At 45.3% G+C, this 15,316-nt stretch overlaps 1 long non-coding RNA gene across 2 annotated transcripts in view; it reads right to left on the bottom strand.

Moving 5' to 3' along the window:
* LOC126335189 (uncharacterized) overlaps positions 1 to 15,316 on the bottom strand; it is a 201,188-nt gene that overhangs the window by 173,273 nt on the left and 12,599 nt on the right. For both annotated transcript variants that reach the window (XR_007564823.1, XR_007564824.1), the window contains exon 3: positions 8,435 to 8,480. This is a non-coding gene — a long non-coding RNA (uncharacterized LOC126335189). The remainder of the gene's footprint in view (positions 1 to 8,434; positions 8,481 to 15,316) is intronic.

Genomic DNA, 15,316 nt, shown 5'->3' with positions numbered 1-15,316 from the left:
TAGACCAAGGCTGGAGTAGCGTCCTTAGGAAGTGAATGAAGGCCAAAGTTAACACAACCCACTTCACAAAGCCAAGGTGGTGAAGGGTTCACACCCACAGGGAAAGTTGAAGTTAAGCCACCGTAGTAAGTGCCAAAAGCAGACTCCAGGAGGTAACAGAGAAGAGCGACCCGCCCACACTGGTGATAAAGGAATCGTCGAAGAAGGCGGCATAGGATGGGTGGCCACGCATGGCAGACAAATGGCATTCATACCTGCTGAGGATAAAGTCACAGCAATAGGACAATGGTAGTGCAGTCAGCAAACGGACTCTCAGCCGCGCTAGTGTAAAAGGCGCCCGTGGTCAAACAGATGCCACAATGGTGGATAGTGTTGTGACGACGAAGAGGGATGGAAGTGCAGACATATAAACAAAGAACCCACTGTTGAGTTTCAAATGGACAAGGGACCGGTACAAACGGAGCAGCACCCAAGGGAGTACATTGACGACACACAGGACACTGAGGTACCGAGTACAGCAGGCTGCTAGGTAAGACACATAAGAGGACCAAGAGAGTTTCCTATCGAGCATGAGCCACAGAAATTCCTTAGTTTCAACAAACGGTGGGGCAACAGGCCCAACATGTAAAGATGGTGGGAGAAACCAAATGTGTCACCAGAAATTCATTCAGACGGTTTTGTCAGTGGAAAAGCAAAAGCCATTGTTGATGCTCCAGGAGTAAAGACGATCAAGACATTGCTGAAGATGCTGCTCAGTTAGACAGGTCCATGGAGAACTGCAATAGATGGTAAAATCGTCAACGAAAAGGGAGCCATAGATGCCTGGCGGGACATAGGCCATTATAGGATTCATGGTGATAGCAAAGAGGACGAAGCTCAGGACGGAACCCTGAGGCACATCATTTCCCTGGATAAAGGTGTGTGACAAGGCAGAACCCACACACACATTGAAAACTCGATCCTTTAAAAATGCCTGAAAGAAACAGGGCAGGCACTCACGGAAGCCCCACGTGTAATGAGTACCAAGGATACCAGTTCTCCAGCAGGTGTCACAGGCCTTCTCCAAATCAAAAAATATGACCACAGTCTGGGATTTCCGTAGAAAATCATTCATGACATAGGTGGACAAAGTAACAAGATGGTCAACTGCAGAATGACGCGCTCGAAATCCACACTGAGCATTCGTCAGTAAATTGCAAGACTCGAGCCACCATACCAGTTGGGCATGAGTCATACATCTATCAGCTTGAAAACACAGCTGGTAAGAGAGATGAGTTGGTAGCTTCAAGGAACGTTGCTTTTTCTTACTGAGCTAAGACATGGGTATGACGGTGGCTTCACGTCAGTGTCTGGGAAATGTGCCCTCTGACCAGATGCGGTTGTATGTGTTATGCAGAAAGTGCTTGCCCCCGCAAGATAAATGCATTGCAACATCTGAATGTGGATCGCATCTGGCCCTGGAGCGGAGGATTGGGATGAACTGAGAGCATGATCTAGTTCCCTCATAGTAAAGGCTGCATTGTAGCACTCATGATTTGGAAATGAGAAGGATATTGCCTGAGCCGCCTCTGCCCATTTCCGATGGAGGAAGGCAGGGTAATAATGAGAAGAGCTTGAAACTTCTGCAAAATGACGGCCCAAGGTGTTGGAGATAGCCATGGGGACCATGATGAGATCGTCAGCTACTGTGAGGTCAGAAATTGGGGAATGGATCTTGGTCCCAGAGAGCTGTCAGAGGTTGGCCCACATGACAGAGGAGGGGGTGGATCAGTTAAAAGAACTAGTGAATGAAGTCCAGCTAGCTCTTTTGCTGTCCCGAAGAACACAATGACACTTTGCACCCATCTGTTTACAAAGAATACAGTTTGCCATTGTAGAATGACAGTTACAAAGGTGGAGAGCACATCTCCATGCGCAAATTGCATTGCGGCATGCCTCAGTCCACCAAGGGACTGGGACACGATGTGGTAAAGAGGAAGTGCAGGAAATGGAATGTCCTGCAGCAGTAAGGATAACATGTGTGATGTATTTCATCTGGTCATCAGAGCTGGGGAGCTCTTGTTCTTCAAAGATCGCCAGGAAGGAGTAAAGCTGCAGCTTTAGGAAGCTGCCATTTGGGTGTGCAGGTGGATGGGGTAGGAGTCAGCAAACGGATAGTGCATGAGAAATGGTTGCTCGAGTAGGTGTCAGAAAGAACGGACCACTCAAGATGAGGGAGCTGGGCACTGCAGCTTGTTTGGCAACTGGATGGCCAAGTTTGTGTTTTGCCACAGTTTGTTGGGTGGCAATTCATGCGAGTAGACAGTTGCTTACTTGTCATGTCCATATAAAATGCTGTACACTGATTGCAGCACAGCTGACATATAACATGGGCTGCTTTCGCATGGGCCTGCCTTCTATGGGTTAGTAAATGGCTGTGACTGGTCTGCAGTAGGAGATGGTGGGTAAGTATGGAATAGGTCTTGCATCTGGGCCAACCACAAGGTAATGACATGTGGAGTGCAGGATTGGGAATAGGACTGGAACGGGGATGGACAAGGATATTTTGTAGGTTGGGTGGGTGGCGGAACATTGCTTTGGTGGATGTAGGTAGGATTTTGGATGTAATATCCCTAATCTTAGGGCATGATGAGAGTTAGTCAAAGCCCTGGTGGAGGATGTGGTTGAGCTTTTAAAGTCCAGGTTTATGCTGGGTGATCAGAGCAGCCTGCTCAAGGGCTGGTTAACATGTTTATTGGTGTCTGAGGAGCAGATGGCACTGGAGATTTGTTTATGGATGATCTGAATTGGGTATTGTCTGTCAGCAAAGGCTCTAGTAAGGTTATTGGTATATTTTGACAAATCCTGCTGATTACAGTGACCACAGACGTCGAGGCTATAAGGAAGAGATTTTTTGAGATGGAATGGGTAATAGCTGTCAAAGTGGAGATATTGTTGGTGGTTGGTGAGCTCAGTATCGGCAGATGTATTCATGGAGTCATCTGAGATGTGGAGACTGACATTTAGAAAGGTGGCTCAATCCCTTGAGAAGGACCAGGTGAAGTGAATATGGGAATAGGTGTTAAGGTTGTGGAGGGAAGGGTAAAGGTTGTCTTTGGTGTGAATCCAGATCATGAAAATGTCATCAATGACTCTGAACCAGACAAGGGGTTTTAGGTGTTGACTTGATAGGAAGGATTTCTCTAGATGGGCCAAAGTTGGCACAGGATGGTGCCAAGCAAGTACCCATAGATTTGGCCTTTGAACATGAAATAACTGAAGAGTACATTTGAGAAAGGTAGTGTTCCATGGCTGCAAGGCCATGGGCATTAGGGATGTTGGTGTACAAGGATATTGCATCCACTATGACCAACAAGGTGTTTGGTGGTAATGGGACAGGAACTGTGGAGTGGCGGTGAAGGAAGTGTGCAGTGTCTTGAATGTAGAATGGGAGGTTATGGACAGTGGTTTGGAGTCAATGTGACATTGTTCATGCGAAAAACAAGTGTTGTTTGTTTGTATATGCATTTAGTTAGTTTCATGTATCATGGACCATTTGCATGATAAATTGTAATGATGTGGAATGTATCCTTTTACATTCACATTGCAAGTTAGTTAGTAACTATGGCTACATGCCGAACATTTTATGTATTTCTTTTCTTGTTTTTCTTTTTAATACACATACATGAATTAGTAATTCCTGCTGACGCTATTTTACACACTACAATAACAGAAATTTCTTCTACAGAATAGAAGTTGTCATGGAGAAACCTTTTCATTTTGTTTTCAAATTCTACTTTGGTTTCTGTAAGACATTTTACATCATTGGGTAAGTGACCAAAAATTTTGGTTGCATCATGGAGCACCCTTAAATAAAATCTTAAAGGGGAGTAATGAATGTCATTTTTTCTTCTCACATTTTAATTATGTATACCATTGTTCCTTTTGGCCCGCAGAGTGTTATTTACAACAAACGTCATAAGGAAATAAACATATTGTGTAGCAGTAGTAAAAATTCCCAACTCCTTAAACACGATGATCACGGATGAACACCACATATTATTCTTACAGGATGTTAGTATTAGTTACATACAGCTGTTAGTATTACTTACATTTATAACACTGTGTCGGCATCAGGGAGAAATGCGCCTGTGCGACAGGTATCACCAACAAAAAAGTTTGAGAAGTCATGAGGTATGGGACTGACAGAGGACCTCAAAAGATTAATGGTTGGAAAAAAATTCTTTAACTAGGGTTTTGAATCGATAATATGCTGATGACAATGTCATTTCCACCAAATCAGAAGATTATCAACAGGTTATTTTAAAAGTTTTGAACAATGCTTTATCTCAACATCAAAAAGACCCATATTCTGCATCTTTCTTATATTGCCCGAGTCATTACAAACAACAGAAAGCTTCAACTAGGAATGTAAAGTTTTTATTAACTCAGCAGTCAGAAATTGGAAAAAAGTGTAAACACTGCTGCTGTAATACAACACCGCCTCAAATGTGACGCACAGCTTGTAATCACCCATGGCAAAAGATTTTCAGTAATTGTAACATCAGCACTCGGACTAAGCAGTGTGTGTTTCAGTTCACTGGTTGGGTTGTTTTGGGGGAAGAAACCAAACAGCTAGGTCATCGGTCTCATTGGATTAGGGAGTCTCATCGGATTAGGGAAGGATGGGGAAAGAAGTTGGCCGTGCCCTTTGAAAGGAACCATCCTAGCATTTGCCTGGAGCGATTTAGGGAAATCACAGGAAACCTAAATCAGGATGGCCGGACGCGGGATTGAACCGTCGTCCTCCCGAATGCGAGTCCAGTGTGTTACCACTGCGCCACCTCGCTCGGTTCTTCAGTTCACTGTAGTAATAACAACTGACAGCTGTAAAACTTAAGCCACCTACAACAGACAAGTAGTTTTCTTGGAGAACAATCATTACTGCTGTCTGAGAAAACTTCTTAGAATAAAATGGCAGGAATGGCACATGGCACCCTAACACCACTGTCCTTGAAGAAGTCAATACTACTAGCACTGAGATGACAATAACAAAACATTAATGAAAAGTTACTCCAGTTGCCAACTAGAACTTTATTAAGTCCACACAATCGGTTGCAGCCTTTATATTAAGTCATTATCAAATGTGTCTCATACTGCCAGACTGCCAAATGTTAGCATTAATAGGATATAGGATGGTGTGTGTGTGTGTGTGTGTGTGTGTGTGTGTGTGTGTGTGTGTGAGAGAGAGAGAGAGAGAGAGAGAGAGAGAGAGAGAGAGAGAGAGAGAGAGAGAGACTTTATGCTGTAGGAAACCAAAATCAACTGATAAAAACAGTGGAAGTCAAATAGATGTAAACAGTTTCGTGCCCAATGACATCATAAGGCTAATGGGCGTGTCTTAATTATAAAAGAACCCTCTGCCAGGCACTTGAATGTGATTTGCAGAGTATCCATGTAGATGTGGAATCCAATACCTTAAAACTGTTAATATAATTTAGCTTAAAATGAGTTACCAAACATGTTTCAAAATTACACTGCACGATTTTCAGGTAATGTGCTAATAGTAAATGATAAACCAATAAAAGTCAAGTAGATTTAAAAATGTTTCTGCCCAATCACTTCATGAGAAAAAGTGGCATGCAGTAATTAAAGAAACTGTACAATCCAAGACTTACCAAGTGGGAATGCGCCGGCAGACAGGCACAGTGAACAAAACACACAAACACACACACAGAATTACTAGCTTTTGCAACCGACGATTGCTTCTTCAGGAAAGAGGGAAGGAGAGGGAAAGACGAAAGGATGTGGGTTTTAAGGGAGAGGGTAAGGAGTCATTCCAATCCCGGGAGCGGAAAGATTTATATTAGGGGGAAAAAAGGACAGGTGTACACTCGCACACACACACATATCCATCCGCACATACACAGACACAAGCAGACATGAAAATGTGCGTGAGTATACACCTATTGCCTTGGGGGGAGGGTAAGGAGTCATTCCAATCCCAGGAGCGGAAAGACTTATATTAGGGGAAAAAAAGGACAGGTGTACACTCGCACACACACACATATCCATCCACACATACACAGACACAAGCAAACATGAAAATGTGCGCGAGTATACACCTATTGCATTGTGGGGAGGGAAGGATAGGTGTATACTCGTGCACATTTTCATGTCTGCTTGTGTCTGTGTATGTGTGGATGGATGTGTGTGTGTGTGTGTGCGCGAGTGTACACCTGTCCTTTTTTCCCCCTAATATAAGTCTTTCCGCTCCCGGGATTGGAATGACTCCTTACCCTCTCCCTTAAAACCCACATCCTTTCGTCTTTCCCTCTCCTCCCCTCTTTCCTGAAGAAGCAACCGTCGGTTGCGAAAGCTAATAATTCTGTGTGTGTGTTTGTGTGTTTTGTTCATTGTGCCTGTCTGCCGGCGCTTTCCCGCTTGGTAAGTCTTGGAATCTTTGTTTTTAATATATTTTTCCCACGTGGAAGTTTCTTTCTATTTTATTTACAAACTGTACAATCCGATTTATTAAAACTGTTAACACGCCAAGGTTTAAAACAGTTATATTCTAACATGTTTCAGAGTTACAACTGCATAGTTTACAAATAAAATGCTGAAAGGAATTATCTGGAACTAATAAAAAAAGTTGCAATGAACAAGACATCCAAGATGAGTGTAAAGGTATGATCTCTAGCGAGTAAAGTTAGACCACAAGGAACTGTTGAGGGCTCTAGAAGAGCTTGGATGCATCGTCGATTGCTTGCAAAAGTTTGTTTACAAACAACTACCATCTGGCACAGCTTCTCTTTAATTTAACAACAGTTTTGGAACTTGTACAATCCAAACATGGAGAAACTAATAATCAAACACTGGCTTTGGTGGACTAGTCATGTGGCACTATTGCCAGAGTCGCTCCCCCCTACGCAAATCATACATGCTATATTTCAGGAATGAGGACGTACACAGGGGGAACAGCTTAAAATCAAGATATAAGGATGCTCTGAAATGCAACATACAGAAATGCTTGATCAATATTTAAAACTGAAAGTCTACAGCAGGGTACCTATAAAATGAGATGGTTTTTGCTGGCTAGTGTCCCATCCAAAATTGCTGTGTACACAGTCACAGACTGTGCAGTATGGCATAGAGAAGATGCCTACCAGACTCTCTGTGGTTTAAGGCCATAGGAAGAACTGATGTGACCTGATGGCTTAATGTGAGTTGTTCTGTTGTTTCTCAGATGTGGCAACAGTTTATAGAGATCAAAACTGTATCCTGAAGACCAGGGCAAGGCTGATCACATGTGAAATCAGAAACAGGAGATCAATATTGGGCTGTAAGGGCACAGCATTACTGCCTTAGTACTGCACAGCAACTGGCATCTGACCTCACAGCATCCACTGGACGTGTTGTATCGAGACAAAGGGTGTGCAGAAGGCTTCGGCAGAGTGACTTTTATTGTTGGAGGCCTGCTGTCTGTGTGCCTCTGACACATCTTCATAGATGGGAATGTCTAGAGTGGAGTCATCAACATGTCACCTGGACAGTCGAACAGTCAGCCAATGTTCTTTTCACAGATGAGTCCTAATTGGTCTGGAGAGTGATTCCTGATGAATTCACATCTGAAGGGAACATGGAATATGATTTAGGGACCCAAACATTGTGGAAAGAGACCGGTATCATGGGGGATCCCTAACGGTCGGGGTGGGGATTATCTTGACCACTCAGACACCTCTTTATGAAACTGTATGGGTGAATTGGCAAGGTTTAACTGCTGTCAGGTACTGTGACGAGATCTTCGGATCTCTTGTGTGGTTACTGTTAGGTGCTTTGGACCCAGGCTTCGTATTGATGGATGATAATGCCCAACTTCATGGAGCACAGATGGTTGAAGTTTTCTTGGAAATGGAAGATATAGCACATGTGGCATAGCCTGCACACTCTCCCAGTCTGAATCCCATAGAGTATGGCTGGGATGCACTAAGGAGACAGGTTGCATCATGTCAGTATCCACCAACCACTCTCAAAGATTTGCATGCAGCTCTGCAGGAAGATGGCGCGTTACTGCCTCAACAAGAGATTGATGACATCAGTCACAGAACGGCTCATCGATGAGAGGCCTGTATTGCTGCCAGAGCACCCCATACTGAGCACATTAACCAGTTGTCAGAATGTGTGTGCAAATCTGTTACGCTGGAAAAAACAAAGAACATTTTTGTCTACCATTATGCATGTTGCTATTGTTTACATTCTGTATTCTTTACATTGTTTCTACCCTACTATCAACTGTTTGTCTGCTTTGTGTAAAAATTTAATGCAACCTTGCAAAATTTCCGTTTGCTGCTTTAATTTTGGACACCATTGTAGATAACACAAATTCCCACAGTCAAACTAATATAATTACATCATGCAAAGAGTAAGTATATACTGAGAATAAAACTGCACACACCTCTTTCTTCACACACATGATTGAGACCTTCAGCACAATCCCATTTCTGGAAGAAATCAAGGAAACACTTTTAGATGAATTTGTATTTTTAAGAACTTAAGAACATAAAAAAGAAACAGAAAATATGTGGACAAAATAAGGGTTCTGAAAAACTGACCAAAATTCTTAGAGTGCAGAAATGCAATCATTTGAAGTGGTATAGCACTTTCATCTAAGATATAATAATTAAACTATTTTCTTCAGTTAACTGTTAATAGCATCAATATATTTGTTGAAATGCTTGATGAACATGATACTGTCTTGTATATCAATTTATTCACAACCTTTTTCAGTCATAAGACTATTTTCACAGTGCTGTACACATAAACCGAAACCAACAGAAAACAATGAAACTTCAAAATTAAAATACAATTTACACAGATATCATAATCAAAGATTTTAAACACTTGTGAAAAATAACATTTACAAAGGCAGCATCACAAGGCATTCATACTTTTATGCAACATGAAGAACACTGAATGACTATGAAAAACATAAAGATCATAAGTAATCTGCATTAGAGCACTGGCCCATCAGCAACAAATAGGCTACTGATAGTCCTTGTAACAAGTGTGATCTAAAAGGTCACTGAGTTAACATAAAATGAAGGTCTATCATGTTGGCTGCATTAATCGTATGTCTCCTTATACCGGCTAGGAAAATGATCGAAGACACACTGAGAATATAAAGTGAAGTACAAACAATACTATCACAGAAATGTATACAATCAGTTGAAAAATGAGCTAGTAACTGAAATCTGTTGTAATTATACACAGTATACATAGTATTTATATACATCCTTTTCATACAAGTCATTTATTTTGTTTCTATAACATTATATTCATTATACTTCTTTTGTCTTATATTAGTAAATCAGGAAAATGATGTATATGAAAACTGCATACAATTAAAATCGTTGTTCAATTAATAGCTTTGGTTGGTTGGTTGGTTGGTTGGTTGGTTTGGGGGATTAAAGGGACCAGACTGCTATGGTCATCGGTCCCTTGTTCCAAAACTTAAAAAACACTCACAGAGAATAAAAATGGACAATGGAAAAAAGACAGATGACACAGGACAAGAGAAACTTAGACAAAGACCAGACAAGATGAACTAAAAGCACACAGAGTGTGACAGTGGTTGGCCAACCACAGAGAAAAAGAGGAAAAGCCAAACACTGAGAACACATTAAAAATTCAGATTAAAACCATAGGCCAAAGGCCAGACTTGACACAAAATATAGACAAACACTTAGATCATGTGATAAAAGCACCCTGCCCGAATAAAACGTAAAACTAAGTCCGCCATGACAGAGTCATCTGTTAAAAGGGCAGGGAGCGTATCAGGCAGTGCTAATGTCTGCCTGAGCACAGCTAAAAGGCGACACTACAACAAAATGTGGACCACAGACAAAATGGAGCCGCAGCAACATAGAGGGGGGTCCTCACGGTGCAATAAGTGGCTGTGCGTCAGCCGAGTGTGCCCAATGCGCAGCCAGAAGAAGACAACAGCCTCCTTGCGAGAGACCCGCATGGATGACTGCCACACAGTCGTCGTCTCCTTCATAGGACGGAGTTTGTTTGGCATGAGCAGGTTGCGCCATTCAGTGTCCCACAGTTCGAAAATTTTGTGGCATAAGATTGCCTGCAAATCAGTCGCTGGGAGGCCAATCTCCAGAGATGGGTTACTGGTGGCCTCTTTCACCAGGCGGTCAACATTTTCATTGCCGGGTATCCCAACATGGCCTGGGGTCCACATAAAGACCACAGATCGGCTGCAATGGGCAAGAGTATGCAGGGACTCCTGGACAGCCATCACCAGACGACAGCGAGGGAAACACTGGTCGATAGCTCGTAAACTGCTCAGGGAGTCGCTACAGATAATGAAGAACTCACCTGAGCAGGAGCGGATATACTCTAGGGCACGAAAGGTGGTGACCAGCTCAGCAGTGTAAACGCTGCAGCCAGCCGGCAATGAACATTGTTCGGAATGGTCCCCTAGAGTTACAGCATAACCGACATGACCAGCAACCATCGAACCGTCAGTGTAAACAATACCAGAGTTATGATACGTGGCGAGGATAGAATAAAAGCGGCGGCGGAAGGCCTCTGGAGGGACTGAGTCCTTCGAGCGCTGTGCCAATTCGAGCCGAAAGCAAGGGCGGGGCACACACCACAGGGGAATATGCAGAGGGGCCCGGAAAGGAGGTGGGAGAGGAAAAACCCCAAGCCCTGAGAGAAGCTCTCTGACGTGGATGGCGATCGTACAACCCCACTGGGGCCAACGTTCTGGGAGACAGACGACCGACTGCGGGAACAGGAGATGATAATTAGGATGCCTGGGCAAGCTAAAAACATGGGCAGCATAAGCGGCCAGTAAACGTTGGCGCCGTAACTCCAGTGGAGGGACACCTGACTCCACAAGTAAGCTGTACACAGGGCTGGTCCAGAAAGGACCAGTGGCAAGGTGCAACCCACTGTGAAGGATGGGGTCCAGCACCCGCAACGCAGAAGGGGATGCCGAACCATAATCCAGACGGGACTGGATTAACGCCTGGTAGCATATCAAAAAAGATAGTGACCAGGTGCTGACAGTGGGAAAAGGCAGTACGGATGGCTGACTCCAGGCTCACCAGATTGTCGGCTTGGGAGCGGCCTTTACGGAACCCACCCGGAGACGGAGCCAGAAGGCCTCGAGATTCCAGTACCCAATTCAACCGCCGGCTCACCATCTGTTCAAGCAACTTGCAAAGAACGTTGGTGAGGCTAATGGGACGGTAGCTGTCCACCTCCAAAGGGTTCTTGCCAGGATTCAAAACAGGGATAACAATACTTTCCCGTCATTGCGACGGAAACTCAGCCCCAACCCAAATACGGTTGTAAAGGTTGAGGAGGCATCGCTGGCAGTCCACTGAAAGGTGTTTCAGCATTTGACAGTGGATGCTATCTGGCCCAGGAGCGGTATCAGGGCAAGTGGCGAGGGCACTGTGAAATTCCCACTCACTGAATGGAACATTGTAGGATTCAGGATGGTGGGTGTGAAATGAAAGGCTCTGACGTTCCATCCACTCTTTAATGGAGCTGAAGGCCAGTGGGTAATTCGAAGAAGTGGAACTCAGAGCAAAATGCTCTGCCAAGTGGTGGGCAATTATGTCGGAGGCAGTACAAACTGCTCCATTCAGTGAGAGCACAGGGACGCTGACAGGGGTCCGATAGCCATAGAGGCGTCGAATCTTGGCCCAGACCTGCGATGGAGTGACATGAAGGCCAATGGTGGACACATACCGCTCCCAGCACTCCTGCTTGCATTGGTGGATAAGGCAGCGGGCTCGCGCACGCACCCATTTGAAGGCGATGAGGTGTTCTGTGAAGGGATGTCGCTTGTGACGCTGGAGTGCCCACCGGCAATCTTTAATCGCTTCAGCGATGTCAGGTGACCACCAAGGCACAGTTCTCCGCCGAGGGGACCCAGAAGAATAGGGAATGGCAGATTCTGTGGCAGTAACGATGCTGGTGGTGACTGAGTGAACCACCATATCAATGGCTTCATGAGAAACAGGGTCAATAGCGGCAGTGGAGGAAAACAAGTCCCAGTCAGCCTTATTCATAGCCCATCTGCAAAGGCGCCCAGAAAAGCGACGCTGTGGCAGTGACAGAAAGATTGGAAAGTGGTCACTACCACACAGGTCGTCATGCACACTCCATTGGACATAAGGTAAGAGGCTAGGGCTGCAGATCGTAAGGTCAATGGCGGAGTATGTGCCATGCACCACACTGAAATGTGTGAAGGCACCATTGTTTAAAAGGGAGAGATCGAGCTGTGCCAATACATTCTCAACGATGGCACCTTAACCTGTTGCCACTGACCCACTCCACAGAGGGCTATGGGCATTGAAGTCGTCCAGTAACAGGAAAGGCGGCGGCAGTTGCACTATCAGCGCAGCCAGGACATGCTGCGGGACATCACCATCCGGTGGGAGATGAAGACTGCAGACGGTAACAGCCTGTGGCGTCCACACCCGAACAGCGACAGCCTCTAAAGGTGTCTGTAGAGGGACAGACTCGCTCTGAAGAGAGTGAAGAACATAGATGCAGATGCCTCTAGACACCCTTTCATAAGCTGCCCGGTTCTTATAATAACCCCAATAGCCACAGAGGGTGGGGGTTTGCATCGCTGGAAACCGAGTTTCCTGAAGAGCAATGCAGAAGAGTGAAGGCTGATAAATTGTCAGAGCTCAGTTAGATGATGGAAGAAACCGCTGCAGTTGCACTGGAGGATGATAGTGTCCATGGCTGAGAATGGCGTGAAGGGACTGGGGAGGCAGTTTACACAGCTTGTTCACTTGCTGCCACCAATTCAGTACCAGAGCGAGTGACATCCATGGCGTCTGAGGGACTTGCGAGATCCAGGTCTTCAGCAGATGCCAGAACTTGACCCAGTCGTCAGACGCTGTGCTTGTAGGAAGCGGTGGGACGGGTGCCACCGCAATGTTGGGATTCTTGGGAACGTTTTTCTTTTCAGCTTATCTCACTGTGCCTTTGGTGGTTCAGGCTGGGAGGGCTTAACTGGGTCAGTCTCAGGCACGGACGACGACCGTGAGGCCCTACGACCAGGGACTGGTGGTTGTTTGAGCCACTTGCGGGTGTCCGCTTTTATACTGGTCGGAACTTGCGAAGGGAGGTCCCCAAGGGACCCCTTCCAGGCGAGAGGAGTCGGAGAAGTCTTATGCTTCTCTGGCTGGGAAGGGGGAACTGATGTCCCCGATGGTTGGGGGGGGGGGGGGAGGGGGGGCGTTGCACGTGAAGTAGATGGAGCAGGAGCAACAGGGAGTGAAATGCCCCCCACCATCAAGGGGGCAGGTGTGGTCCTTCGACTCTGAGAGCTGACTGGAAGTATTGGAGCTGATGGAACTGTAGCAGGAGTGACAGTGGCCGCATAATAAGACGTCATACGCACCGGATGAAGCTGATCAAATTTCCGCTTAGCCTCAGTGTACATCAGTTGGTCCAGGGTTTTGTATTCCATTATTTTTCTTTCCTTTTGCAGAATCGGACAGCCTGGCGAGCAAGGGGGATGGTGCCCTCCGCAGTTGACACAGATGGGTGGCGGGGCACATGGAGTATCAGGATGGGATGGATGACCACAATCGCGACACATTAGGCTGGAAGCACAGTGGGAAGACATATGGCTGAACTTCCAACATTTGAAGCACCGCATCAGGGGAGGGATATATGGCTTTACATCACACCGGTAGACCACCACCTTGACCTTCTCAGGTAATGTGTCACCCTCGAAGGCCAAGATGAAGGCACCGGTGGCAACTTGGTGATCCCTCGGATCCCAGTGGATGTGCCGGACGAAATGGACACCTTATTGCATGGTAGAATGCTGAGGTCAGATCTGGTATCAATCAAAAACTTTTGGCCTGTCTTGCGGTCTGTTAGGAATAGATGTACAGAAGATCTGCCCAGTGCATTTACTTCCGTGTGATGTTTGTTGCTTGTATATGCACAAGGCAGATTACATTTATGTGCCTGCTCTCCATATCGCTGGTGATACCAACATATGTTAGTAGGCGGCGCATCACCAGAGGCATGCAAGTGCGATGAAGAGAGGCTTCGGAATCTCTGTCGGAACTGTCCTTTAACGTTCCGGTCAGTGAGCAATCCATTTGTCTACTGAGGACGTCGATCCTGCTTAATAAGTTCTCTTTCAGCTGTTTGATAAGTGTTTCCACTTTATTCATGAGTCTATTGTAGTTGAGTTTAGTTCCCACTGAAGCACTGGAACACGCCATCGACAGATCAGAACAGAAAGCGGGTACAATTGCATCTTGAATACGGTTGGTGAGATCGGCAACGGTGTCAAGCTGCATATTGATTTGTGACGTGACAATGGCTTTCACTTGGGCTGGCAATCTACTGCTCCATAATGCATGAAGTGGCGTATCCGGGACTGTGCCTGCATCGACTTTGCTCCTCAGGTGACAGAGGTATTGGGACGGTTTTTTGTCTCCAATGTCTTCCTGTGTTAGAACCTGCCGTACCCTCTCCTCTTGTGAGGCGGATACTCGTCAAATTAATTTGGTCTTGAGTTTCTTGTAGGCCTCTGTGTCAGGTGCCAAAGTTATAATATTCTGTACTTCAGCAGCATATTGATGGTCTAAATGGCTCACTACCAATGCAAACTTGGTGGAATCCAACATCACACATGCACAATGAAAACTCACCTCGACTTGTGCGAACCATTATGCAGGGTTGTGAGGCCAGTATGGTGGTAGTCATACTGCCAGTCTTGAAATCGTGTGAGTTTCTGGTGTATCTGTCATGTTTCGGCTAACGAATGTTACTTTCTTGGTCCTGATGAATCATCTTCTTAGCCACAATCACGTTGGGGTCACCAGATGTTGTGTTCCCACTGTGCATTAGGCTTGCGACTAACTATCACGTTCTTATTGTGGAAGAAGTACATCTTCTATGTTTATCATGTTTTTATTGAAGATCACTCAGGAAAGAACACATAACACAGGCAGTGATTACACAGTAATAACCAATGGAACGTTACAGAAAACTTGGGTAGAACTTCCCAGAAACATTCTGTGAAATCAACACTGGAACAATTATAATGTATCCAGAATGAGATTTTTCACTCTGCAGTGGAGTGTGGGCTGATATGCAACTTCCTGGCAGATTAAAACTGTGTGCCCAACCGAGACTCAAACTCGGGACCTTTACCTTTTGCAGGCAAGTGCTCTACCATCTGAGCTACCGAAGCACGACTCACGCCCAGTCCTCACAGTTTTACTTCTTACTTCTGCCAGTATATCATCTCCTACCTTCCAAACTT

This window comes from Schistocerca gregaria, chromosome 2, assembly GCF_023897955.1.
Source record: "Schistocerca gregaria isolate iqSchGreg1 chromosome 2, iqSchGreg1.2, whole genome shotgun sequence".
In the NCBI taxonomy this organism is placed as follows: Eukaryota; Metazoa; Arthropoda; class Insecta; order Orthoptera; family Acrididae; genus Schistocerca; species Schistocerca gregaria.
The sequence above is the reverse complement of the archived record's forward strand: the minus strand, read 5'-3'. Positions and strand labels throughout refer to the sequence as shown.